The following is an 18492-nucleotide window of genomic DNA, read 5'->3' as shown; positions in this document are numbered from 1 at the left end:
CAGCAATGTTTCACTCTCGCCCTTGCTCTCCACCTGACTGACAGCTTGGATCCATCAGAGGAAGGGCTCACAAGCTGCATCTGTCATTATTAAACAGAAATCGATAGAGCGTGTTCTGTGGAGGAAGCCGCAGGTCTGTAACAAGGCAGTGTTTCCTCTAAACTCCCAGGTCCTTTCCTATTCCCCAGCTCCAAGGTTTTGAGAGGCTCCCTATAAATGCATGCATCAACCCTAGAGCTTAATCCTTTGTAGATGGTGTGTGTGTGTGTGTGTGTGTGTGTGTGTGTGTGTGTGTGTGTATTCATATGGGCGCAGGTACATACATGTGCCTGGGTATGAATACATATGTTCATATGTTTGCACATGCATGTGGAGGTCACTTGTAAACCTCAGGTATTATTCCTTGGTTACTCTCCATCTTGATTTTTGAGATAGGACTCTCTTATTAGGCTACAGTGGCCAGCCATCAAGCCCCATGAATCTTTCTTTGCCTCCTCGGCACTGGGAATATAAGGTCACACCACCATGCCCAACTTTTTTACATGGTATCCTGATCAGTTTTAGCTGTCAACTTGATATAGCCTGGGGACATTTGGGAAAGGAGTTGATGGATTGCCTGAGTCAGACTGGCCTGTGGGCCTGTCTGTGGGAGGTTGTCTTAACTGTTGATTGATAAGAGGAGAGCCTAATCCACTGGGGGTCAAACCATTCCCTGGGCAGGTGAACCATGGAGTGTGAATGAGCTAGCTAGCCATGTTCCTCCATGGTTTGTGTTTCAAGTTCTTGTTTGGTTTCCTGCCTTGACTTCCTTCTGTGATGATGCTAGTGGTGTGCCTGCAGATGTTGTTGAGCATTCTGTATCACCTCAAATGCCTTTGCCTTGTCCTCCAAGTCAGCAGCCATAGCCTGTCTCTTCAAGCAACCAGTTACCTTCTCCCTTCTGGATCCTGTCTCTGGCCCACACAAAGCAGTTGGCCTTACCTGGTATGGAGTTAATGAGGTTACACCGTAACAGTCTCCCATCACTATGTAATAGGCAACCTTCACAGCTCTCTCTCTCTCTCTCTCTGTCTCTGTGTGTGTGTGAGTGTGTGTGTGAGTGTGTGTGTGTGTGTGAGAGAGAGAGAGAGAGAGAGAATGTAGGTGGGTGGTAATGGTATTTGTATGTGGGCACCTGTGCACACACATGTATAGAAGCCAGAGATTAATTTCCAATGTCTTCATCAGTCTCCACCTTTTTTTAAACAAGGTCTTTCACTGAACCTGGAGCTCACTAATGGTAGACTGGCTCTCCATCAAGACCCCAGGATCCACTTGTCTTGACCACCCCAGGACTAGAATTACAGATCCTCACCACCATGTCCCACTTTCAGGTGGGAGCTGAGGATCTGAAATCACGTCTTCATGCTTGCGCTGCAAGGACTTTACCCACTGAGCCATCTCCCCAACTCAGTCATTTAAATGTAACAAAACATTGGTCACACCATTTCTGGGGGTTGGGAGTTTGTGGGTGTTCTAATTTCCTTTCCATTGCTGCACTCTGGCCAAAAGCAGATTAGCAGTTGAACACTTGTAGGTCACAGAACACCACTGAGGAAGTCAAGGCGGGAACTTGAAGGCTGGATTGCCTGCTATTTCACACTACACAGCCAGAGAATTGATGCAGAAATCATGAAGGATGCTTCTTGCTGCTCAATTAGCTCTCTTGTACAGCCCAGGACCAGCCATCTGCTTAGGGACTGGTACTGCCCACAGTGGGCTGGACTCTCAGGACAGACTATCAGGACAGACATGCCCACAGGTCAGTCTGATCTTGGAAAACCACAATTGAGGTTCCCTTTCCAGGTAATTCTACTTCTATCAAGTTGACAGTCAAAACTAACCAGAACATGGGTGTTCCTCTCCTAGGTGGCTCTGGTTCAGTCTTATATGAAGTTACCTTGGAGATGTCAGCAGGGGGTGCTGTATCTAAAGGCCCATAAGCCAGCTACCACTGTGATGATGTCATACCAAGGCCAACCTATTAGGTGGCTCTGAGAAGGAGGCCCCCAGCAACTCTGCACTTGGGACTCACCCTTTAATATCCTCACAGTTCAGTGACCAGCTTCTTACATAGTGATGGTTCAAGAAGGGAGTGCCTGCAAGTTACCTTAATATCTGGCCTGAAGTCACACATATATATCTTTTCAACAGTGTCCTATTATCACAAATTTGTCCTGTTTCAAGATGGGAGGAGCTGTGCTAAGCTGCAGACCCTAGTATGGAAGCTTCTTGGAGCTGCCGTGGGAACACTATATGGGACACCATGCCTTCCAGGGCCTCTTTCTATTTATGGCTCTGACCCATGATCTTTAGTCAATTTTGCTTGGGTCTATCTTTCTTTTATTTCACTTTGGTTAGTTTAGCTTAGCTTACTTTATTACTAGGACAGAATCTAGGACTTCAAGCATGTTAAATAATTGCTCAACCATCAAGCCAATCCCATAGCTCCTCAGTGGGATTCTAAGGCAGATGCTCTACCACTAAGCAACACCTCAGTCCCTCATTAGGGCATTCTAGGCAGGTGCTCTACTGCTGACCACTGAGATATAGCACTAACCCTTTAAAACAAACAGTCAGCATTTTATTTTATGACAGGGCCTCACATTACATTGTCCAATCTGAGCTTGAACTAGCTCTCTATCCTACGGATTTTCAATCCTTCTGCCTCAGCCTTGTAAGTAGCTCAGATCACAGGCTGGGCACCCAACCTAACAGCATTTCTTCTCAGGGATTTTCACCTTCACATGGACACTCACATAAAAATTGGATGCAAACTCCCAGCATATGACATCCAACCTCAATGGTTCCTTTCTGATTGTCTGCAGCTTCTCACACCATCAGAGTGCCACTTGGAGCCTCACACTGCTTTGCTGTGTCCCTGGCTTGCTCACAGCAGTCCCCTTTCTCTCATGTGTCTATAGCCATTAGTTGAGTTCCAGTCAGAACAGAGTGAGTGACCACCGAGCACCCGGGACCAAGGATAACATTTTTATAAGGTGGTCCTAAGGATTGGACCCAGATCAAGAGCTCTATCACTGAGCTACATCGCCCAGCTCCCATCAATACCCTCTGCTAGCTCCCAGATGACCCTTCATAGTAGCTATTACTACCAGCCTTTCATAGGAGCAATTTCTCTGTGGGCATATATATGTGCTTATATGTGTACACACATGCATGCATGTAAAAACCAGAGGACAAACCTGGGTGCCATTCCTTGAGTGTTTCAAATCTTTCCCTCAATACAGCATCTCTCACTAGCCTGGAGCACACCTTGCAGGCTATCTGTCAAGTTACCACACTCCCAGGGATCCCCCTGTCTTTGCTTCCCTAGGTCTGGTATGACAAGCACATATCTCCACACTAAACTTTATGCAGAATCAGGTCCTCACACTTGCAACACAAGCACTCCACCATCCAAGCCATCTCCTCAGTCCATAGGAGAGATCTCTACTTTAAGAAAAGAAGCAAAATGTTCAAATTTGGATAGTTTGCATCAGAGCTGCCACTCAGACCCAAATCTGGAATGTTTGGACCTTACATCTGCCCCTCAGCTGCTGCTGAGGTCCAATCCTCCTACAGGCAGCTGCAGATAGAGACAGAGATAACAGTCACAGCTGTCAGTCACCCCATCCTGCGGTCCACATCTCCTTTTACTGGCACATTGATGACTTCCTGTCCTTCAATACCCATACTGGGAAACCCCAGCATGCATTTGCTTTTCCTGCTTTGACCAGCCCAGGACTGTGGTCATTCTGGAGAGAACATATAGACCTCTGCCGTGTTACCTTCTCAGCCTCAACACCCACGATTCAGAAAGTCCTCATCCTCTGAGCTCCAGGCATCCTGCCTAGTTGTTACAGGTAGAAACGCCTCTTCTCAGACAAAATGTACTTCTTCTCTCACACTTGGGTTGAGCCTGGGTACATAGGCATGATGGAGTTCATACTAGTGCCCCTTGGTCATTCTCTCCAGCTGCTGCCAAGGTTGAACCCTCTTACAGGAGGCTATGTATGAAGACAGAGATAAAGTCAGGAAGGAACTTACCTATGCACAGTCTGGTGCATAGGTGGGATCTGCTTTAGAAATAACTCAGTGGGGGAAGCATTGACTGCTTAAGCCAGATGACCCGAGTCCAATCCCCAGAACTCAGAGTGGAAGAGGAGAACCAGTTCCTAAAAGTTGTCCTCTAGCTTTGTTGTACAGGACTCTTCTATGAGCCAACTCCCACCATCTTGAGTTTGGCTGGGCCTGCTCATCACAACCAAAGGTTGACCTTACCTTTTGGAAGGAAAGAGAGGGGTAGGAGTCATGGAACCTTAACCTTAGTGTCTAGCCAACTCTCCCAACCAGTTATATGTAATTTTGCCCTAACTTCACATCACTTAAGATCTCTCTGAGAAGGGCTAAAGGTGGGGACGTGGAGGAGACTCTAGCTACACAGCTATGGGTGTCAGATCCAAAGGAAACTCCATGGATTTGTTAGGGCTTCTATTGCTGTGATGAAAACACCACAACCAAAAAAACTTGGAGAGGAAAGTGTTTGTTTAACTTATGCTTCATATCACTGTTCATCACTGAAGGAAGTCAGAACAGAACCTGGGCAGGAACCAGGAGGAAGGAACTGATGCAGAGGCTATGGAGGGAATGCTACTTACTGGCTTGCTCCTCATGGTCTGCTCAACCTGCTTCCTTTTAGAACCCAGGACCATCAGCCCAGGGATGGCACCACCTACAGTGGACTGAGCTCTCCTCCATCAGTCACTAGTTTTTAAAACTGTCCTACAGGTTTGCCTACAGCCTGATCATACTCCCTATGATCTTAATTGATGTTCCCTTCTTTCAGATGACTTTAGCTTGTGTCAAGTTGACATAAAACTATCCAGTATACTCCATTTCCCCAAAGTCTGGTCATTAGGAAAAAAACCAGCATTCATCTGGAACTTGTGAAGCTGGTTCCCTTATCACTAGCAAAAGGGGCAAATGACTATCTGTAGTGTCTATTAGCATACCAAAGTGCATGCTGGTCTCCAGACTTCCCCAGTATCCCAAGTACATGTTACACATTTCAGACTCCATGCTAACATCCAAACCCTTCTCACCTTCTCAGCTCACCCCTACCCTAAACTTCTCTAGCTCCTTATAACCCTACTATTTTGGCTATACTCTCTCTTTTGCCTGCACTCTCTTTGTCTTCCTCTCTCAGTCTTCCTCCCTCTTTCTGTCTTCATCATCCCCTTCTTCCTGCTCTTCTTCACTCACTCCTCTATCTCTCTGGATTCTTTCAGATGCCTCTGGCCATTCTCTCTGCCTCTCTGCCTCTCTCTCTGCCTCTCTCTGTGTGTCTCTGTCTCTCTGTGTCTCTCTGTCTCTCTCTGTGTCTCTCTGTCTCTGTGTGTGTGTCTCTGTCTCTCTGCATGTGTGTCTCTCTCTCTGCCTCTCTGTCTCTCTGTCTCTGTCTCTGTCTCTGTCTCTGTCTCTCTCTCTGTCTCTGTCTCTCTCTCTCTCATCTACAATATAAACTTGCCCCTTAGCCAGGCAGTGGTGGCACACACCTTTAATCCCAGCACTCAGGAGGCAGAGGCAGCAGATCTCTGTGAGCTCAAGGCCATCCTGGTCTGCAGAGTGAGTTCTAGGACAACCAGGACTATACAGAGAAACCCTGTCTGGGGGAAAACAAAAGACAAAAAAAAATCAAAAAACAAAAAGCTTTCCCCTTAACTAAAACATGGAGCAATCATGTGGTCGATTTATAAAACAGGGAGCCATCATCCATGCTGCATGCATGCTCTTTGCTGTAGTCACAATAGCTGCTTGAAGCCACCCAGGCTCCTACAGCTTCCCTCACCTGTTTCCTATAAGTAAATCTAATCAACTCAGTGTTCTCTAGAGGGAACTTTGGTAGATAGCACCTTGGTTTGTTCTTGGGACCACAGGAGGATGGATAGTCATTGTTTACGTCTCCCTCAGGGAAGAAATTTTAACAACATACCTTCATAAGCACAACATAGCATGCACACACACGTATGCACACAGGCATCAATAATAAAAAATACAATAATTTTAAAGGAAAGAAATGGCATTGTTTGGGGACTGAGCAGAGGACTCAATTGTAAAGTGTTTACTGTGTAAACATGTGGACCTAAATTTGATCCCCAGAACCCATATAGAAAGTCATGTGTGGTGGTGGATGCTTGTAATATGATTGCTGGACAAGTAGAAACAGATGGATCCCTGGAGCTCAGTGACCAACTAACCTAGCTGAATCAGCAAGCTCCCAGCCAGGGAAGAGATACTGCCTCAAAACATCAAAGCAGGCAACATCCCAAGGAATGACACCCAAGACTGACATCTGGCCTCCAAGCACACCAGCATACAACCAAGTATGCACACGCAAACACACACACTCACACAGTTGCTGTCCCTCCCTCCATTTACACCATCCCTCCTCTGTGCAAACACTCCTCTCTAGACAGAGACCCTGCTGAACCCCTGGAGGGGGCAGGGGTCTTCACCATACAGAATTGTTCAACAGATCCATGGGAAACGAGCAATCCATCGGTCAGTTGTCTTCCACAGGTTAGCTCTTAATAGTCAAAGACTCTTGCACTGCTCTCCAACCACAGGGAAATAGAATGGAAATTCTGCAAATGCAGATAATTAGTTCCAATCTGTCTGTGGCTGGTCAGAGCTGTCGGCTATAAAAATGCAGTTCAAAGGCTGTCAGCAGCAGCTTTTGTGAAAAATGTGTGTGTGTGTGTGTGTGTGTGTGTGTGTGTGTGTGTGTGTGTGTAGGGGGAGTGAGGGAGAGGGGGGAAAAGGGAGAGGGAGGAGAGAGAAAGTTCAGTTAGTAAAATGTTTGACTTACAAGCGTAAAGATCTGATTTCAATTCCCCAAACACCAATACAGAAAAGCCAGTTGTGGTGTAAGCACCTAAGCCCAGTTCTGGGAGGTAGAGGCAAGAGGCTCACTGGCCAGCTAGTCTAGCCTAATTGGTAAACTCTAGGCCAGTTGAGAGACCTTATCTCAAAGGAGGTTCAAAAAAAGGGAACTGCATTCCTGAGGCTAGCCTCTGCCTCCACACTCATGTGCAACACACACACACACACACACACACACACGTTAAAAAACTAGTAAAAATAGATCTTTTGGGGGAGAAAGACAGAATTGAGTTGGAGAGATGGCTCAGTAGATTAAATACTTGCAATGCAAACTTGAAGACCTGAGTTTGAGCCCAGCACACATGATGTAAAAAGCCAGGCATGGCTGTGTGCACCTGTAACCCCAGCACTGAGGAGCAGAGACAGGAGGATTCCCTGAAGCTTGCTGGTCAGTCAGCCCAGCTGAACCAGTGAGCTCCAGGCTGAGTGATAGACTCTGCATTAAAAAGTAAAGTAGTCTTGCCTGGCGGTAGTGGCACATGCCTTTAATCCCAGCACTCGGGAGGCAGAGGCAGGCGGATCTCTGTGAGTTCGAGGCCAGCCTGGTCTACAGAGTGCATTCCAGGACAGCCTCCAAAACAATACAGAGAAACCCTGTCTCAAAAAAACCAAAAAAAAAAAAAAAAAAAAAAGTAAAGTAGTCAGGGGGAGCTAGAGAGATGGCTAAGTGGTCAAGAACACTGACTGACTGCCCTCACAGAAGACCCAAGTTTAGTTCCCAGAACCCATATGGCTGTTCACAGTAACCTTTACCTCCAGTTCCAGGGAGTCCATAGCCTCTTCTGACCTCTGTGGGCTCCTACACATGCATGGTACACATATGCACATTCAGGCACACACACATATGAATATAAAATGAAATAAATATTTTTAAAGGTATAGTGTGATTTAGAAAAACACCCAATGTATGAACACATACATATGTACATACTCAGAAAGAAAGAAAGAAAGAAAGAAAGAAAGAAAGAAAGAAAGAAAGAAAGAAAAAAGAAGAAAAATGGCTAAAGGATATTGAGCTGAAAGCAACTATGTGGTCAACTATGTGGCCAGCTGCTGTGACCAAGAGTGTCAGGTATAGATGCACAGTGACACATACTTGTAATCCCAGCAGTCTTGTAAGAGGGTCTCCACAAGTTCCAGGATAGCCTGGGCTACATAGCAAAACCATGCCTCCAAAACCAAAAACAAAAACCAAAGAGAGAAGCGCTGGCAGTGGGGGAAGACAGCTGAGAAAAGTGGCTGTTATGTGGTTTCCACTTCAAAATATGTTTCGTGCTCTCACACACAACTAAATATGTATGTGATGCAGAATAAAACTCCCGAGCCAAAATCCAAACAAAAAAGAAAAAAACTTGGACCTCTTCCCGCCTTGGAACAAAGCCTGGGGGGAGTTTCCTACAAAGCCAAGGAAAATACAAGGTTAGCCTTTTGCAGGGAAGTCACACAACCAGTCCTACAAGGGTTTGGGAAAGCCTGAATTACCATAGCTTAAGAGCAGATGGAAGCCAGGAGGAAGCTTCCAGGGCAGGCCCTGGGGAGAGAAGGAGGGCAGAAGACCAAGGCTCCTAATCTTTCTGTAAACCTTGCATGCCCTTTATTTATTCAGCATCACTCTGCATATATTTTGTTACTGTATTGGTTACTTTTCTGTTGCTGTGACCGAAGGACTCCATAAGATGAAATTTAGCATAAGTAGGAATGGTTTAATTTGCCTCCACCGTCTATGGTGGTGGGGAAGGCATAGTGGTAGGAGATGAGGCCAGAAATGGTGCTGAACTATAAAACCTCAAAGCCTTCCCCAGTGACAAACTTCCTCCAGCAAAACTCTACCTCCCAAGAGTCCTATCTCTTTCCTACACCCCCATCAGCTGGGGACCAAATGTTCAAACACATGAGTCCATTGGTGACATTTCACACTTAAACCACAACATATGGGGGAGCTATCATTAGTGTTGAGGACCAGGGTCATCCCGAGACCTCACACATCACATCCAACCCCTGGCTGGTCTTAGAGGCCAGCTTCTCCATGCAACTTGAGCTTCTTCATCTCAGAAGTAAGTTCCCAGTAGGACAGGTTCAGAGGGGTGTTGACAGAGTGACCAGCCACAGACAGCCAGGAAGGTGCATGGCCTTACCTTACCTGGCTCAGCATCACCACCTGCCACATTCTTTTGGTTTTAACCATCATGTTGAATTGCTGTCCAGTCTGAATCCAAATGGAAAAGTGGTGGACTCTCTAAGTCACATGGGGCATAGCAAGGCCTCACCGAAGAAGCACAGAGAGAATATTGAGCAGGGTAAGGGTATACCCATTCCGAACCATGCCTGCTTCTCTCCAACCACCCTCTGCAGCTGCTAGAATCCAAACCACCTGTGTCTCCCTTAACACCTGTAGCAGTGCTTGCATAGAATCTGCCGGTGAGGAAATGAGGACATGAACTCGGAAGTAGAGCCCCTGCCTGGAATCTGACAATAAAAGAGCTGGAGCATGACTCAGTGGTAGAGCACCTGCCTAGAATCCCCCAGTGAGGGAGAAGAAGTGTGGCTCAGTGGTGGAGCGCCTGCCTAGAATCCCTCAGTGAGGAGGTAGAAGTGTGGCTCATGACAGTAAGGATCTGAGGATCAGTAGGATACCTTCCTAGGATCCCCCAGTGAATACCTAGAGGTCTGGGTTCAGTAGTACAGGGCCTGCCTAGAATCTCCCAGTGAGGGCCTGGGGGAAGAGCAACAGCTGACCATGCCAGCTCCCCCTCTACAGTCCTATTCTAGTTTGAGGGAGAATAACTCCCATAAGCTCATATGTTTGAGTGCTTCGTCTCCAGTTAGTGGAACCATTGAGAAGGATTAGGAGGTGTGGCCTTGTTGGAGGAAGCATGTCACTGGGATTTGAGGCTTCAAAAGCCAGTATCGGGACCAGTGTCTCTTCCCTCCTCCCTCACCCTCTCCCACTCTCTGCTCCCTGCAGATCAGGACATAAAGCTCTCAGCCACTGCTCCAGCACCAGACCTATCTGCTTCCGGACATGATGATCATGGACTAAAACTGTAAGCAAGCCCCCAGTTAAATGCTTTCTTTCATAAGAGCTGCCTTGGTCATGGTGTCTCTTCACAGCAATAGAACAGCAACTAAGACAGCTCCTAATAGTCAAATATGTCTCTTGCACCCCACCAGGATCAACTGATGCTCCCAGAACAAAACTAAAGGCCCTACTGTGACACAAAGATTCCCTGCAGTCTGGCTTCTGCACACCTCCCACGTCTTTCATGTTCGGGACTCGGCTTCCAGTCACCTCCCCCAGGGCTTCAAGGTCATTCCCCTCACTGACCGGTACTCAGACACCAGACTCTGTGTACTGCAAGCTGCTGCCAGTGTGTCCCTTTCCTCTGCTCACTGCAGGGTGACCATTGACACAGATCCTCTCAGGATACAGAAGACACAGGCTGAAAGTTAGCCAAGGAGACCCTGGGGTCAGAAGGAGGAAGCATGCTGTGTGCCTAAGCTCTGTGGCTTCTGTTAGCTTTACTCCCTCCCCATGGGCTTTCAGTTCCAAAGTTAAGAGTCTCCAGGTCAAAAAAAAAAATCTGGGTTAGGTTTATGCTCAGACTCATCTGACCAGGTAGACCTGGAGGTCAAGAGATCATGAACTTCCCCTTTCTAAGAACAGCTCAGACTGAATTTGGAAAGGCGGAAGTCAAAAATAGGGAAAGGGAAGTGAAGTGAGCGCCCACAGTCAGTGGAAACAGAACTTGAGTTCCGGGGTTTCATGGTCTCTTCACAACAATATGAACACTCAGGAGAGGAAGTCAGGGGATCTTGGGTTCCAGGCCAGTCGAGTCAAGTAAGGAGACCATGTCCCAAACAAACAGCAAAGTCAAGTATGGTGGTGCAGACCTGGAACTCCAGTTACTTGGAAGCTGGGACAAGAGAAATTCAAGTTCAACCCAGGCAACTTAATGAGACTCTGACTCAAAAAGTAAAAAGTGGCTTGTGGGTGTAGCTCAGTCATACATGTCTAGAATCCACCAGTGAAAAGCTAGAGATGTGACTCAGTGGTAGAGCTCCTGCCTAGAATTCCCCAATGAGGGCTGGGGTGTGGCTCAGTGGTAGAGCACCTGCCTAGAATCCCCCAGTGAGGGGCTGGGGTGTGGCTCAGTGGTAGAGCACCTGCCTAGAATCCCCCAGTGAGGAGCTGGGAATGTGGATCAGTGACAGAGCAGTTTCTCCTATGTGCAAAGTTCTGGGTTCAATCACTGGTTTCAGAAAAAAATAGAAAAGTTCTATTCCTGCTTGTCTTGTGCATCATTTGAGCTGCATTAACTTTAATAGCCAGTTAAAAGTGTCTGTCTTGAGGCAAAGTGGAAATTCAGTAATTTTTGTGGGTTTTTTATAAATTAAAATGATAATAAAACTACTTTGGCAAAGAGTATAAGAAAACTAACTTAAAGAGGCCCAGACACATCTGTCTGTCAGTCTCACTGGCATAAATAGAATTAATCCACACTTTTAAATGGCTTCATGATGTGACTCTATTGAGCTTCCTGGGCAAACGCTGTCTGTGTAGAACACTGTTAACTATGATTTGCTGTTCTCTAATTTATTAGATTTCGTCTACATAGCGCTGTACTTATTTTAACAAAGAGGTTTTTAAACAAATAGAAGTAAATGTAGGTTTGCTTATTCCTTCATGTGAAGAATTCTCAAGAAAATCAATTTCCATTTGCACAGGTATCTCAGTAGCCTGGCATCCCTGTTAGTTCATGCTTGCTCCTTCCATTGCTGGCATGCATGTGATAGATGGCTTCATTTCCCCCAATATGGTTCTATTGCTTGCACACAAAAAACATAGTTAAAGCCCTATTAAAGGTCTTCCTTAAAATGACAAAAATCACTAGAGCTTAGGCCGGCACAGTCTTATTATGCTTATTTACTTTTAGTGTGTGTGTGTTTGTGTCCACATGCCATAGCCCATGTGTGGAAGTCAGAGGAAAATTTGCAAGAGTCATTTTTCTGTTCTCACCTTGTAGGTCCTGGGATCAAACTCCAGTCATCAGGTTTGGTGGCCTGAACCTTCATCTGCTGAACCATGTCAGTGGCTCCTACATAGTCTAACTTATTCAGGCAAACCAGAGACATCCAGGAAGGTGTGTGGTGCCCAGGGCAGTGGGACATGTTTGATTTCATCTGCAGTCCCTGGGCATCTGTTCATTAACATATCTGTAATGGCATCAAATGGAAGAAGGGGTCTCCACCCCAGCATGAGAAGGTCCAAGGGTAAATTCTCCCTCCTCTTTTAGAAATTGTGTTTCTTGGCAAAAGGGCATGTCTGAGATGGCCCCCACCACAGTTCTAAAGCTGGTAGATCTTAGGTCTTGGGTTTGCTCCTAAGTGGTCCTGTTGAAGTAAGTGTGTGTGTGTGTGTGTGTGTGTGTGTGTGTGTGTGTGTGTAGCAGAGTTTGATGTCAGCTATCTTCCCCAGTCACACTAAACCTCACCCATTTAATTTTTTTCTATTAAATGTATTTATTTATTTATTTACTGGAGCAAGGGCATGGTTTTGAGAGGCAGCATGATATACATGGGGAGGTCACAGGACAACTTGCAAGAGTCAGTTTTCTCCTTCTGCCAGGTGAGTCCTGACCAAACACAGGTGGCCAGGGGTGGTGGCAAGCCACTGCTCAGGCTAGACTGGCCATCAAACTCCTGCTATGCTCCTGACTGTGCCTCCCCATCCAGTGCTGGGGTGACAGACCTGTGCCACCGTATGGAGCTTCAAGTGGATGCTAGCGATCTGCACTCAGGTCCTCGCGTTCTTTACTGACAGATCCATCTCTCCACCCTCTTGGTTACGTTTATCTTGGTGCCTTCATCCTTGAGTGGAGAGGAGATAGGCTGCCTATCGAGAAACAGACTCTCCTGTAATGATGAATATGCTCACATTCAGTGGTCAACGGATGACTGACCAGAAGGAATGAAGACAGAAAGAGGATGAAGATGGAGGTTCAGGGCCTTTCTTCTTCTCATACTTAACTCATGGGCCTGAGAAAGGACCACCTTTGTACTGAAGCTGCCTTTTATACATATTCAGGGAGCAAATATTTGTTGAACTAAGAATACAAGTCTTAGCTTCCATATACACATGAACTGATGATGTTTTAAGAGCAATGAGGTCTGTGGGTTGCATTGAAAGATTGAAAGCCTTCCCAGGGTTGGCACACCCCTCCCTGCACGTCCCCTCTCCTCTCTCAGGCTCCCCACGTTCCCACCAGCAGATTCATTAGAACTTGCATGAGCACCATAGAAAGAGTGTCACTGTTCCCTGTAGTCCTTTTGGGGATGCACAATGCACAAAGGTCCTGGGAAGTCCCTCAGTGAAAAGAAAAAGAAAAAAAGGAGATTAAAGAGCTTTTTAGCTATGTCTTATCCAGTGCTGTACATCTTCTGAGAAGAGAACCCAATCAAACTTATCGAAACATAGAATTTTTTCTTGCCCCAACTGCTTTCCTCCCATTCCAACTCATTCTTTTTTCTTTTGCCTGCTTTGTATCATGTACCATAGTGGGTGCTAGCATAGTGACTGTGAATGAAACAGACATGTCTCTTATCCTTACTAGAAAAGACAGGTATCACAGACTTTCTTGGAACATGATTTCAAGCATGGCATGAGCCTGGTGATGATGGGAAATTCTAGAGGCTAGTTTGCCTTGGGAAACAATACCCTATGGCTATGGTTTGTAAAGCTTATTTGTTGAGATATGGGGTTATTCTGTAACCCCTCCATGCCTTGAACTCACTCTGTAGCCAAGATTGACCTCAAACTCAGGGCAATCTTCCTGCAGTGGTATCACCATATCCACTTGATTCTCAAGCATTTGTTTGTTTGTTTATTGAGACATGATCTCACTACATAGCCCTGGCTGGCCTGAAATGCCCTGTATAGATCAGGCTGGCTCCCAACTCATAGAGATTTATTTCCTAAGTGCTAGGATAAAAGGTGTACACTCCCACATTTAGCCTCTCATGTATTTTTAAGGGAAACTTTTCTCTCTTTTTCAGTTTCTTTATTATTATTATTATTATATTTGTATTATTTAAAACAATTTTCAAATTCAAATCTATTTTGATCATATTCTTCCCTTTCACCAAGTCCCTCCAGATCCTCTCCCCTCCCTACCCACCCAATTTTAATTTTTTCTCAAAAAAGGAATAAAACTCCACTACAAGAAAACAAAAGATTAAAAAAACTATACCAAATAAAAGCACACACACAAAAAGTGAAGTTCAATTATATCTTGGTCAGCTACTCCTGAACATGAGGCTTGTCCTGGAGTGGTTGGTATACCCACTGTCACTCTATTGGAGATATAGCAGGTATAAATAACAATTCTGTTCCTAACCTTAATCCTCATGACTAGGTTTTCATTCATTCATTCGTTCATTTATTCACCGTGGGGGCAGGCAACAAGACAAACCAACAGAAGGAAAAGAGCCCAAGAAAAGGGACAAGAAACAGAGACCCACTCATTTGTACACTCAGGAGTCCCATAAAAACATTAAACTGGAAGCCATACTAAATACACACAGGTGCAGACCCATGCAAGCCCTGAGCATGCTGCTTCAGTCTCTGTGAGTTTGTCTGAGCTTCAATTATGTTGGTTAGAGGGCTTTGTTTAATTTGTGTCCTCTATCCCCTCTTATGGTTACACTCTCTCTGCCTCCTCTTCTGCGGGGCTCTTTGATGGAGACCTTCCATTTAGGGCTGAGTGCTCCCTCTAGTCTAGCTGTGTGTCTCTGTATTTGTTCCCATCTGCTACAGGAGGAAACTTACCTTATGATGGCTGAGCAAGGCACTGATCTATGAGTATAGCAGAATGTCTTTAGGAGTAATTCTATATAGCTATTCTATTTTTTTAAGACCAGTGTTATTTGGTTTTATTCTAGGTGCCTGGGCTGTCTCAATCAGTTCTTGGTCACCCAAGCAGTGTCAGGTTTGGGTTCCATTTCACAGAGTGCGCTGTAAGTCAAATCAATAATTGGTTGGTTGGTTACTCCACAAGCTTCATGCCGCCATTGTCCTAGTGTATCTTGCAGGCTGTATACCATTGAAGATGAAAGGCTATTGTCTGGCTTGGTTATTATGTTTGTGTTTTGAGAGCATATAGAATTCCAAAGACGCTGGAACACAGGGGTTCCGGCTCGATGTAGGCACCACCTTGACTTCTCCATGTTCAATGAGTGATGTGGGTGTCATCTTTAGCAGTGATCCTACGCCATCAGTTTGTGAAGAGCTGTTAGGGAAACTTTGATGAGCAAAGGACTCAAACATTCATCTTCAGGGCAGGAGAGAGATGGCTCAGTGGTTAAAAGCACTTGTTGTTCTTGCATAGGACCAGGGTTCAGTCCCCAGCACCCACATGGTGGCTCACAACCATCTGTAACTCCAGTTCTAAGGGATCTGGCATCTCATTTGGCCTTTGAGGACACCAGACATGCCTTGAGTGTGGTGTAGTCGTCCATCCATGTAGACAACACACTTATACTCATAAAATAAATAAATAAACCCACCTTCCATCCTCTGCCACTCCAAAGCTCTTGTATAAGATGACAGCTGCCTCAGGGAGACCCAAAAAAGCCACTACAGACACAGAAACCCAATCTTCACCTTAAAGGGAATGAGATAGTATATTCTGGAGGCAAATATGAGTGGCCATGACTAGGGAACATGTATTTAGGCTATCTTTAAGTCTGTATTATAATAACAAAACACAGGAGATTATAAATCAAGGCACTTTTCAAATACATTGGTGGAAATAGTGGGGAGTTTTTAAAAGAAGTTATGGCAAAGCAGAGAAACCTCTGTTTTAGGCCTGGGGCATTATCTGATGATACACTTAGTCTTTTGGTTGGTGGAAGCTGGGAGCCTGTTACCATAGCCAAAAGGTCTTATCTATTAGTCACAAGGATGTCAAGTCGAACACAGGGGTGGGCAAGGGATGGCTATTGAGGGGACTGAAGACATTATGAGATAAATGTAACTAAGCTCCAGACCTGCAACATCCCAACCTCCCCACAATCACTGTTGTTCTAATCAGTATATCAGCCTTGCAGAAGGCTCGGCAGGAGTTGTAAATCTTTCCAGGAACTTTAGTTCACACCATGTTCCAATTTGTGTTCACTTTCAAAGCAAGCCAGATCACACTGGGAACGCAGACAGCATTTTCAAATGGATTCGGTCGGAGACGCCCCCCAGAAAGTGTTTTGTGATTACACATCTGATGGTCCTTTGGTCTCAAAGACTGACTAAGGGCTCCAGGTTCAAGATTAAGGTTCCAGTGGACTTTATGTGGAATCTGCCTAAGGGAATGATAAGACTAGTGCATCCTTGTTGAAGTGTTCTGAGACAAGCTGGGGCATCAGCTCAGTGGGTAAAGTACTTGTACAAGCATGGGGTCCTGGATTTGGATCCTCAGTGCCCTGTAAAAGCCAGTGTGGTGGCATGCACCTGTAACTCCAGCACTGCTGGGAAGGGCACAGAGACTGGAGGATCCTCAGAGCACACTGCACAGCAACTCTAGCTGAAGCAGTGAGCTCCAGAGTCAATGTGAAACACTGTCTCAAAAAAATAGTAATAAAGTATCTGGTGATTGAGGAAGACTTCCCGTTGTGTGTTGAAGATGCACACATGCATGGGTGAGCACATACATCCCCACACATGCACACAAAGACAACAAATTGAAAAATTAGGCAAGGGGCTAACAAGGTGGCTCAGTAGGCAAAGGAGCTTGCTGTCAAGCCTGGTGACCTGAGTTCAACCCCCAGAACCCACACAGTGGAAGGAGAGACCCCACTCCTGTAAATTGTCCTAAATGAATGTAATTTTTTTAAACCAAGCAAGATCAGCCACCAAGACTCATTAGCACCTGGGCCTTTCCACTCTTTTTGTTTCAAGACAGAATGCTGCTATGTAGTCCAGGCTGGCCTGAAGCACACAACTCTCCTGCCTCAATTTTCACATGTTGGGACATAGGCACACTCGTTGAACACAGCCCCTGGGCTCTTTGGGTGAACTCTGCCTTCTAGCTCTCTGCCTTCTGAAATCCCACACTGGAAGTACACAGTAAAACCAGGACCTGGAGTAGATTCTGGAATCCTAAAAATACCCAGCAAAACCCAAAGCTGTGAGGAGACAGTCTTTGGTTCAGGAAACACAAGATCGATCCTGTTACCTCCTGCTGTGTAATTAAAGCTGGAGACACAGGCACCACATCTCTTCACAGGTAAGGAGCACAGTCATTCACTGTTCTGTAAAACTTAAACACCTTGGCTAGACACACATCCCCCTCCCCCTTCCTCAAAATACATAAGCAAAAACTATTCCCTGCAGCCTCTTTCATGGTGGGAAGGGCAGGTAGGCTGGGCAGGGGGGACTCTGAAGAGATCAGCGTTTTTCTTGCATGTTGGAACTTCAGTGACACTTCAGAGCCTGGACACTGTACTCTCACAAGGCAATTCGCTTTTCTAATGAGGTTTTAACAGTGACATATTTAGGGAATTATGTGCAAGCTGTCCCAAATTGAGGTCTAGTCAAGGCTGCACTTTGATTATGCAATTGCAGCAAGCCCCCAAGAGACAGAAAGTGATTAAACATTTCTTCTATGGTATGTTTTGTTGAATGTACCACTGACTGCAATGCTGGGAGCTGTTGTGTTGTTTTTGTTTTTGTTTTTTCTGCTCCTCCATGCCTTTCATCTCTCTATGGACTGGACTCAGAGCCTCCTATATGCTAGGCAGAAACTCTGCTACGGAACCATGCCCTCAGCTCCTCACTGGGGATTCTAGGCAGGTGCTCTATCACTGAGCCACACCCCAGCCCCTGACTGGGGGTTTCTAGGAGGGTGCTCTACCACTGAGCCATGCCCTCAACCCTCTTCTTACTTTTTGTTTTGAGATATAGTCTCACTTTAAATTGCCCAGGTTAGTCTTGGACTCATTCTAAGACTTGAAACTTTCCATCCTCCTGCCTCAACCTTCTGAGTGTCTGGAAAGACAGTTCTGTGCCATCACACTTGGTTCTTTTCTGGATTTGAAGGAGGGAAGTTTCAGGGGTTGAGAAGGAGCTCAGGCTCCCAGAGGAGGTCACTAATCTAAAGCTATGGTAAACTCAAAGCTTTTCTGATCTTGTAACCACACTGAGAATCCTGGGTGTGGTTTGTAACCAGCTGGGCAGAAGTGACTTCTCATATGATCTGGAGAAAACCCTACAAGATCTGGATTTTTGGCCTTGCTGTCCCACTCACAAAGACACATTTATCTATCTGCTCTAGGACTGAGTGTTTCCTTTCCCATGTTTGGTATGTGTGTATGAGTGTGTGTGCATACATGCTAATGTGTATGTAAATACGCTTCTGATCATTATTGTATGTGTATGAGTACATATGTGTGGAAAAGTCAACCAGAAATCAACTTCAGCTGCCATTCTTCAGACACTGGTCTACCTTACAGTTTACTATTTTT

The 18492-nt window shown here is 45.7% G+C and overlaps 1 long non-coding RNA gene across 1 annotated transcript; it reads left to right on the top strand.

The window, feature by feature from the left end:
- Nucleotides 1-9944: 9944 nt before the first annotated feature.
- LOC121141814 lies at nt 9945-12526 on the top strand. The gene is made up of 3 exons (XR_005878747.1): nt 9945-10025; nt 10153-10288; nt 12006-12526. It is a non-coding gene; the product is annotated as an uncharacterized LOC121141814 (long non-coding RNA).
- The last annotated feature ends 5966 nt before the right edge of the window (nt 12527-18492 follow it).

The sequence above is a fragment of the Mesocricetus auratus genome, unplaced genomic scaffold (assembly GCF_017639785.1).
Source record: "Mesocricetus auratus isolate SY011 unplaced genomic scaffold, BCM_Maur_2.0 Super-Scaffold_100008, whole genome shotgun sequence".
Classification (NCBI taxonomy): Eukaryota; Metazoa; Chordata; class Mammalia; order Rodentia; family Cricetidae; genus Mesocricetus; species Mesocricetus auratus.
Note: the sequence above shows the minus strand (reverse complement) of the source record. Positions and strands in the feature narration are given on the sequence as shown.